Source organism: Cicer arietinum, chromosome 1 (genome assembly GCF_000331145.2).
Source record: "Cicer arietinum cultivar CDC Frontier isolate Library 1 chromosome 1, Cicar.CDCFrontier_v2.0, whole genome shotgun sequence".
Taxonomy (NCBI): domain Eukaryota; kingdom Viridiplantae; phylum Streptophyta; class Magnoliopsida; order Fabales; family Fabaceae; genus Cicer; species Cicer arietinum.
This window is the reverse complement of record NC_021160.2, coordinates 26,589,436-26,600,681: the sequence shown is the minus strand read 5'-3', so window position 1 is coordinate 26,600,681 and position 11,246 is coordinate 26,589,436.

Here is an 11,246-nt window from a genome sequence, read left to right as displayed (position 1 = left end):
GTCCCATCCCAACTTGGATTTCCTGGATAGTCGCAGTGATAGAATTTCATGTAAGAAACTATACATAACATTAAGTCACTATGAGCCAAATTGATTTCAAACTAAGTATAAAATATAATTGAATTTATGACAGCAAAATTAGAAAAAGACAAAGAGAATAATTTTTTTTGTTGCAACGAACCAACCTATACCTCTTTCAGTGTATCTTTGGAGTAGATTCGGCAATTTCGAAGAAGAAGATGATTTTGCGAGGATGGCGAATGACTGGGAAGTCATTAAAAAAATTAGGGATTAGAGGAATTAAAAGAGGAAAAAAATATTTAGAAACTAAGTAGAAAAAATGATGTGAACATGACACCAAAATTAGAAATAGACAAAGAGAAGAATTTTTTTTTGTTGCAACGAACCAACCTATACCTCTTTCAGTGTATCTTTGGAGTAGAGTCGGCAATTTCGAAGAAGAAGATGATTTTGCGAGGATGGCGAATGACTGGGAAGTCATTAAAAAAATTAGGGATTAGAGGAATTAAAAGAGGAAAAAATTATTTAGAAACTAAGTAGAAAAAAATGAGGTGAACATGGCACCAAAATTAGAAATAGACAAAGAGAAGAATTTTTTTTGTTGCAACGAACCAACCTATACCTCTTTCAGTGTACCTTTGGAGTAGAGTCGGTTAGAAAAAATGAGGTGAAACATAAAAACACAAATAACTCTCTAAGGCGTACACATAAGCTTTTTTGTTGAGGTGGAATATGTTTGCACATGTGGAAGAAATTCTATGAGGTGGCATGAGAGTTGACATGGGAGTCTGTTTTAAATATATATAATAGATTTCAAATTTATTAAACTGGATCACTTCATTTATTTTATGAGGTGGCACTTACAATTTACAATCAAATTTTTGCATACAATAAAAAATAAAAAATAAGGTGTGTATCGGTATTATAAATTTTTTAATCAATAATTTTGTTTAATTTTTTCACTTATACATTACTATAATATTTATTCAAATTGATAACATTAAGAGTTTTAGTACTTAGATGATATGTCATTCAACTATTGGTGATTTAATTTTAATAGTATCAAAACATATTAATTTTTGAATTTACAATAGAAGTCCCATTTTTTGTATAAGGTACAAAACAATTAGTGTTAAAAGCATCATTTATTTATAAAATGAAAGTTTTCACAGTACAAACTTGCTTTCATAAGAAAGTGAAAAAAATCCTTAAATTCTAACTCAACTAAGAAATGTCGAAATTGTTACATTAAATATTATATTTTGAATTCTAATCGGAACCTCACATACTACAAAAAGAATATTTTATATATAGTTTGCCAAAAACGGACGTTGAGAGTTGAAAAACAGACGTTATATAGCATTGGATTAACGTGTATAATACAGTCCGTACATACTAGTGATATCTAATAGATATTTATGGATATATTAGCGTCGAGTGTAATGTCAACGATGCCACGCTAATAGATTTACTTTTGTTTTTTAAAATATATTCAGCACCTTTGTTATTTCAATATACATACTTAAAAAGTCACTAATTACTCGTACATATACCTTTATAATTTCTCATAACCGTAAAGTCTAAACCAAAAAAATAACAAAACAAAATATATGTAACTTGTTAATGACATAAACACTACGCAAAAAATAGTATTTTACAGCGCTTTTTTTAAGCCATTTACAGTGCTTTTTCAAAAAATTAAGCGCTATAGTATCTAGCGCTTTAAAAAGATACAACATCGCTCTTTAAAATAAAAAAGCGCTGTAAATCCTTTCTAAAAATGTAAAATAGGTGCACTCTTATTCTATTTTTATTAAAAAGCGTTGTAAAATAAATATATTAAGAAAGCAATATCCTAGATTAGCAAAACAACAACATAGAGTCCTTCCAATATTATAACAACTAGCAGATTACAAAACTCAGCACTTGAGTAGCAAATTATAAAACACTATTATTGAGTCCTTTCAATATTATAACAACTAGTAGATTACAAAATTCAGCACTTGAGTAGCAAATTATAAAACGTACTATCATTGAGTCCTTCCAATATTATAACAACTAGCAGATTACAAAATTCAGCACTTGAGTAGCAAATTATAAAACAATAACATTGAGTCCTTTCAATATTATAACAACTAATAGATGGCGAAATTCAACACTTGAATAACAAATTATAAAACAGCAAACTAATCACTTGAGTTACTATGAATCTTTACTATAAGTCACTCTACAAAATACTATCAATTGTCTTCCAAAACAAACAACACTATAAAAAATTAATTCACTATACAATCACTCTTGCAACCTTTTCATTGATAATTGATCCATCTTTATGAGTACAAGTTTCAACATAAATCTCTTCACGTCTAGGTACCACTCCTTTGCTCTTTTTTATCTAAACTCAAACAAACAAGTTAAATGTATTTTATTTTTTAATTACAATTCACCCTATGAAAAGTACAAATCGAAACAAACCTTTTAATTAATAAATTTTGGGAGACTTTTTGTACCCATACAATGAACAACTTCGAACTTAGCACGATTCTGTCTATTAATTTGACTTAGCACGATTTTGTTTCAACAATTTCTAGAATAAACTCTAACTTTCAATCAAACTCACTAAAATTCAAACTTAATCCCTAAAATGAACCCTAACTCTAAATCAAACATGCGAAAATTCAAAATAACAAAGAAAATACATATAACTAAGCAAATATTTCAAATATATATTTAATATGAAGTTTAAACTAACATAAAAAAAAACATAAATCTAAATTTAACGGTGATGCAAGAAAGGTGGTCACACGGTCAGGTCACGTTGTCGTCATGGATGTGGTGCGATAACGGTGGTCGCGAGTCATAATTAGGCTGAATTAGGCTGCAATTTCATGGTAAGGAAAAACCAACAAGAACAAAGTTGAAAAAGTTCAATTAGGCTGCAATTTCATGGGAAAAATCTTCAAACTTAAAAACAACAAGCTAAGAAATTCACCAGTTCATTTACTACACATGAAGAATACTAATAAAATACATCAAAACGAATCAAAAGAGTCACCAAATCATGACTCAAAAGTTCCAACAAGAAAAAGCATCTCAATTCAATTACAACAGAACCAAAAATATTTAGATGATGTTACCAAGAATAATAGCTATAACAGTCCAAGAACAAGTGTTACCAAGATAACAAAGAATTGAATTCTATTTCAACAAATGATGCTTGTGGTGGATGATATGGACTAAATTTTGTTTCAACAAAGAATTGAATTATGTTTCAACAAATTCTAGAATAAACCCTAACTCTTAATCAAACTCGTTAAAATTCAAAATTAATCCCTAAAATGAACCCTAACTCTAAATCAAATACGCGAAAATTCAAAATAACACAAAAAATACATATAACTAAGCAAATATTTCAAATATATATTTTATATGAAGTTTAAACTGACATAAAAAAAATAAAAAATAAAAAAACAGAAATCTAAATTTACCGGATGTGGATGTGATGTGATAATGGTGGTCGCAAGTCAGAATGTTTGTCGAGGTGAAGACGATGAAGGCAAGAGGGCAAAGGTGAGAAATTGATAGATTAGGGTTCGAGATTGAACGAATGCGAGAAGGCAACGGATCGGGGTTCGAGATTGATCGATGATGAGAAGGAGAAAGCAACAAATTGGGGATCGAGATTGAGAGTTTAGGGATTTAACGTTTTGACAAACTGGTTTCGGGTGAAAGATGAGAAGGGGTTTAACGTGTTCTGGGTAGTGGGGAGAGAAGAAAACTAATGTTTTGGTTCAGTACTAACTTACTTTTTGGCTCCATTCAAATTTTGAATGATTTTACAGCGCTTGCATAATAAGCGCTCTAATAGGTCATTTAATTATGTGAAAGCGCAAGTCTTTTACGACGCTTGTATAAAAAGCGCTCTAATAGGTCATTTCATTATGTGAAAGCGCAAGTCTTTTACAGTGCTTGTACAAAAAGCGCTTTAAAAGCTACATAACATAAGGTGGGAGCGTTATATTTTACAGCGCTTGTGTTTAATGCGCTCCAAAAGCGCTGTAAAACATTATGTGAGGGCGCTTCAGTTTACAGCGCTTTTGAAAAAGCGTTGTAAAAGCCTTGTAAACATTATGTGCAAGCGTTATGTGACCCTACAATAGCGCTTTTTCCACAACGCTTGTCAAAAAAGAGCTGTTGTATCCTCCGTTATTTTTAAAATATTATACAACAGCGCTTGTATTTAATAAGCGCTATAAAATGTCATTTTTGACGTAGTGTACAAGAAAGACAACCATGTCTTAAATTGCATAAAATTGATAAAACCATTTAGGTAGGGATTTTATTGAATTGAATTAGTATCACTATAAGTTGTAAGTTCTAAAGAATCTTTACATTTAGATTGGTCAAAGATAGAGAAGTGAGATAAGCTTGTAATATAATTGACCAAGAAAGGAACATTTCAAGGGTAGCTGCTGGCTTTCTTATGAATGAACCTGCAGAAAAATCATACAAGAAAAATCTCATAACATGACCAAATTAATAATAGAAGACTTTGTTAGAGAAAAAAAGATATTTCTAATAGAAAATTCGCAATTTACTTGATTTCAAATATTAAGTACAAGAAAATATTTATAGCTACCATGAAAGAATTTTAGACATATTTATATATAGAACCATCTCAATTAATATATACTTCTAAATATTTTTTACACTTTTTTATACTTTATGATTTTCACCGGTACCAAAGTTTTGATGAGCCTAATCCTCCTTTTGGAGTCATAAATATCATGCAAGTGTTATTGCTTTATAATTATTATAGTACTCAAAATAGTAAATTTTCTTACTCACAACTTTTCATCCTCTAACACTCTTTTTTCTTCTCTGTTTTTTTTGAAACTGTTGGTTATGTTGATGTAACATAAGAAGAGAGTAAGTAAACAACGGAAAAGAGAGACGTACGAGTTGGAATTAGGATTAGAAATGATAAAGCTTCTTCCATCTCTCTAAAATCAAAAGCAGACCATTGATTTCAATAGAATAACAAAAAGAAAAATTAAAACACAAGTTAGATATATAAAACTATACGAATTGGAAATTAAATTAAAGCAAACTTACACATAAAAATATATGAAGAAACATCAATTAATAGTATTTCCTTTTAAATAACACTAATTAAGATGGAGATATTATTTAAGAACTAATAATACATTAAGCTTGATGTTGAGGTACTAATTTCATGAAGAACTCCATAAAAAGCATGCTGACTTGAATATCATGAGACGTGCAAACCAATTTCTCCTATTCTTTGCCTAGCCATGCAAAGCTATTCATAGTTCAAACCTTTCTCATCTTCATTGAAACTGAAACTGAAACTGAAGTTTTCATTTGGTAGAACTAGAAACTCGATTCACAAGAGAACAAAATCCAACTCAACTTACTATGAATGATTTGGATATTATTTCTATTAGTACATAGAAAACCTCCACAAAGCAGTCATAAAAATAGCGTATCAATTATCAATACCACATTCAATAGGTAGAAATTAATTGAGGGTAAATTTGAAAGGAAGCTAGCACTGTAAATCAATCATCATGTAGATATATATTAAGAAACACATTTATGGTTCATTTTTGAAGTACTTGATCATAACTATGAAATTGCACTGAAATTTGTAAGCTAGATGATTAAATTATCTCTCCCCCATATACGAACAGCCACGAATTAAGAGACAAAAGGTTTTTGTTTTAATCTAACCATTATTAACAACAACAAAACAATTTTAATCTCTACATGAAAAGTACACTTTTCAAATCACAAAACCAAAAGTTTTGATGAATAACAAATTTAATAAAAAAACAAAGAAAACACTATACGCCCTCATCATATTAGATCACGGCAAATAAAAGAAAAAAGAGGTAAAGAAAGAAAAACTCACCGAGATAATTACACCATAAGCTTCCCCAGAGAATTTCCCATATTTTCTCGATTTTGAAACGTTGCCCAAATTCTCACTCAATCTCTTTCTAAGGATAGCTCCAACATTCTAAGACACCGACACATTCTCATTTCTCTTTTTAGAACCCAGGAAAGGAAAGGAAATGAACATGAATATATAGAAAAAGAAAAGGAGGACATGGTTAGAACATTAAAAAAGAGGGGAGGTCGTGTAGTCTTCTTTTCAAAAGGCATAGGAAGGATGAATGGACATAAATTTCTAAACACAAAAATTAATCACATAAATTTAATCATAAAATCTCACAATTATCATCTATGACACTTAGTTATAATCATATCACATCACTCACACTAAATCTACTTTAGTAAAAATATTTACTCTCGTCGGAGTCTATTTGACAGATAAGTTTAATAGTAATGTGTTACATCTTAAAATATTTCTTGATAATAATCATCTGTAATTCGATTAAATTATTTTTCGACGAATAATTTTAACCGATTCTTGAAAAATATTTTCAAAATATTTTACTAATCCATCACTTCCCATCTAGTGTTACAAACTCTTACTATATAGTAAATAAATATCTAGATATTTTCGTTAATCTATCAATAAAATATTAATATCTTAAAAAAATATCTAGATATTTTGTGACTTTAAGTCACATTATCTTGCTCAGTCTCTGAGTTTGTTCTTAAGCGAGTCGTATTTCACTCACGACAAATTTTCTCGGTAACTGAAATTTTTTATAATAAATCTACAAATTAAATTTTTCAAAATTTCCCGAATAAATATTTATCCGACAAATTTTTTCTTTCTTAGCTTAGAAAAATATAACGATAAAGCTGACCTTTCATAAAATTTCATTAAAGCTACTGAAACCTTTCATAAAATTATGGGATCTCAAATAGGAATCTTTGATAAAGCTGACCTTGGTTTCAATCAAACTCAAAAAAACAAAATTGTATGAAAATTTCTTTGTCCCAGAAAGAAAGGAAGAAAGATGCAAAACCAGATGCTCGTATTCTAAAAAACTTGGACATCTGGAATTTGCTTGCTATTTTAGAAAAAGAGATTAAAATATTGAAAGTAAAAAAGTGATTAAGATAGGAGATCCTTCTGTCAAACCAGTTTTGAAAAAACTGCAAAAAAGAGAACATTCTCCAGACTGCAATTTCAAAATGGAGAAAGTTCCAGAACGAAAATTGAACTTTCTCTAGAAAAACCATAAAAATGAGAATGATCTGCAAATGTTTTCAAACCAAGTTCAAAATCTTCTGAAACCCAGATTATTAAATCATTTTTGAAATCAACAAGTAAATATTCAGCTGGTTTAAAAAACAATCAAAAAAGGACGATTTGTTATCTTAAGAAGAAAGAAAATTTCAAAACTAACTCTCAAGGGTCCAAAACAAAGTGGGTACCTAAGGCTGAAATAATATCGTATGCAGGTTAGATTTCCAAATATAAAGAGAAAGTCTTGGTTCTTGGACAGTGGTTGTTCAAGACACATGACAGGAGATAAAAACTGCTTTCTAACATTCATCAAGAACGATGGAGGATCGGTTACTTTTGGAAATAACAACCAAGCTCAGATTAAAGGTAACAGAACCATTAGTAAGACAAACTCTGCTCAGATAACTGATGTTCAATATGTGGAAGGTTTAAAACACAATTTGTTAAGCATAAGTCAGCTATGTGACAATGGATGTGAAGTCATTTTCAAACCAAAGGTATGTGAAATTAGAAAAACTAAAACTGGAGAAATTCTATTTTCTGGAATTCGAAAGAAAAATTTATATGTTTTGTATCTTGAAGAACTACCTGATGAATCATGTTTTATATCAATAAATATAGATAAATGGATATGGCATAAAAGAGCTGGGCATATCAGTATGAAAACCATTTCAAAAATCTCAAAATCATATCTTGTTAGAGGATTACCCAAAATTAACTTTGAAAAAGATAAAATATGTGAAGCATGTGCAAAAGAAAAACAAGTCAAAAGTAGTTTTCATTCAAAAGACTTGGTAACAAAAAACAGAACTCTTGAACTACTTCACATAGATCTCTTTGGGCCAGTCAAAACAACAAGTCTAGGAGGAATGAAATATGGTTTTGTTATTGTTGATGACTTTTCAAGATTTACTTGGGTTCTGTTTTTTAAACAAAAAGATGATGCATTTGAAGCGTTTAAAATATTTTGCAAAAAAGTTCAAAATGAAAAAGAATCCAGCATCATTTCTGTAAGAAGTGAACATGGAAGAGAATTTATAAATGCTTCTTTTAAAACTTTTTTTGACAAACTTGGCATTTCTCATAATCTTTCATGTGCAAGAACTCCACAACAAAATGGAGTTGTTGAACGAAAAAATAGAACACTACAAGAAATGGCAAGAACCATTTTAGAAGAGTCAAATGTTGAAAGATATTTTTGGGCTGAAGCCATAAACACATCTTGCTATATTCTAAACCGTGTATCCATAAGAAAGATCATCAACAAAACCCCATATGAAATTTTGGAAAAATAGAAAACCAAACATCTCTTACTTTCATATCTTTGGTTGTTGCTGTTACATTTTAAACAACAAAGATCTCATTGGAAAATTTGATGCAAAATCGGATAAAGCAATCTTTCTTGGTTACTCAACTGATTCTAAAGGATATAGAGTGTTTAATTTAAGAACTAATGTTGTAGAAATAAGTATGCACATACTATTTGATGATTTGATGACTTAGATATAAGTAAAAAAGATGAGGAAGAGGAAACTCCAATCGAAATACAGCAGCAAAACAGTTTGCAAAAAACAGAGATTGATAAACAATCTCTGTTTCATAGTATGTCCAACATTCTCCTTTGAGTCATCACGTTTCCTCACAAATCAAAAAGGAAAATCTTGGTATTTAATGAATGTGCCTCTTTACCTGTAAAAGAGAAACTGACACAGCACTCCTGCCCCCAAAATTTTCTCCTCCTTCCAAGATAATCATTGTCCTTCTCACGTTTCTGGCAATTGTCCTTCTCTTTAACCACTCCATCTTCTTTTCCTAAAAAACAGCAAACAAAACCTTTAAACCTCTCATCTTCTTCCTCCAATACCTCTCACTCAGACTTCTCAACTCCCAAGCCATGACACGCACAAAACAATCTGCAAGAAAGAATGTTTTTCCCTGTTCACCATTTTCATCATCCCCATCATCTAATTCATTTCAACGCTCACCTTCTCCACCACCACGACCAACTCTACCACACAAGTCATCTGATTCGTTTTCTGATTATCTTTCATCATCCCCTGAAACTAACCCTAATAATCTTCCTATCAATCCTAATCCCATATCCACTGTTCTTCCACCACTATACACATGTCCTCCTCCTAATATTGCTCAAGTTCCTCCTCATCTAAGAAAACCTATGATACCAAAAAGACGTTCCATGAGAGTTCAATCTGGCATTGGAACTTCCAAAGCCAAAATAGAAAACCCTTTTACTTCATCATCTCTGAGACTGATGACTCGTCTGAAACTCCTCCTCCCACAACCGTTAAAGAAAAAGCACAACCCAAACCCTTCAAAATCTTCCTTCACTTCTAAACCCTCTTAATCAACTCCTCCAAATCAAAAAAGGAGATTGATCGAAGAAATATTTTTTTTCTCTCCCAAAATAATCTCAACCTTCAACTCAATCCAAAAAGACATTGAAAACTAAAACCACCGTGACCATTGCTAGTTTATAGCCAGAAAAAACTCAAAAAACCCCAAAGAAAGAAAATGCTTGCACCCAAACAAAACCTAAAACTCAATGAAACAGCTTCTCCAGAACAGTCTCCATCTCCGACCGAGTTTTTGTTTTTGACAAACTCGTTATTGATGGAAATGTTGTCCCGCATCACACTAATGCTCTTGGTTGGACTTCATTCTTACAAACATTTGAGTGTTACTACCCTGATGCTGTCCGAGCATTTTACTGCAACGCAAAAACCTTTTCTGATAAATCCCTTATCATATTCATGATTAAGGGAATTGAGATCCGCTTAACCCCAAACATTTTGGCCTCCATCCTTCAACTACCAATAAAAGGACCCTCTGTGTTTGGAAACCAGTGGTATTCAGCTCTGAATCTAAAAGAGACTGAAGTCCTTTCTAATCTATTTCAAGAATGCTCCACCCGCTACCTTTCAACATACCTCAAACCTCTCCCAAAGGTTTTTAACAACATGTGTCAGCATACTCTCATTCCCCGTTGTGGGAGTCATGAGTATGTCTCTGCCAACGACGCCTTACTCATCTATCATCTCCTCAACTGTAAGCGTATGAACCTTCCTCATGTGATCATCCAACACATGATTTGTGCTGCTACCAAAGACTACAAGAAAAATACCATTCCTTATGGAATGATATTGACTAAAGTCTTTAGGCATTTTGGAGTTCCCCTCTCATCTGAAAAATCACTCATCAAAATCTCCAAATTTTCCACTAAGAATATGTCCCTTATGCGCAAAACACTTTCTGCTCAACCCACAACGACAACATCTTCCTTTCCAACATCATTAAAAAGAAAACGTTATGTACGACGAAGGAGTGCCACAATCCCTATTCCCTTCTCACCTTCATCATCTGATCAATTAGGAGATACAGTTCTAGAAACAGCTCCAGAACATTCTCCATCAAACCGAGAACGTTCTCCAGAACATTCTCCACAAAACCCAGAACATTCTCTAGAAAAAATTCCACCTTCATCAACATTCTCTGTGTTTCCTCAACCATCCACCTTATCCTCCACTGATTTCCTCTCATATTCTCAAATCCTTCACTCTCCACTTCATGACTTTGGAACACTGCTGCCCAATCCACATATAAGTGCCATGTCACCACTTTTTGTGTCCCCACAAAAAACAAGTTCCTCCATTTTTGGTATTAACCAATTTTTTAACTTTCTAGAAGCTGCTGGCCCATTTGGTAAACCACCCACACAATTTGGACCTCTCCCATCCTTGGCTACCTCCATTGGAGTGATTCCCACCATCTCCGGTTCCACCATTCCATCCAACATTGTTGTTGCTGCCACTTCTCAAACCAACTACTCACATTCATACTCTTCCTCGCTTGGCTGAACCTTCAAACTTTGATATTATGGCTGCTCTTTAGACCATAATGGCACGACAGCTACAGCAAGATCAGGAGACTAATCTGTTGAGAACTTGGTTCACAAAACAACTCGCTCCCAAGCTGGGAATCGCACCACCTCCACTTCTTCTTGTTCCTCCTCCACAAG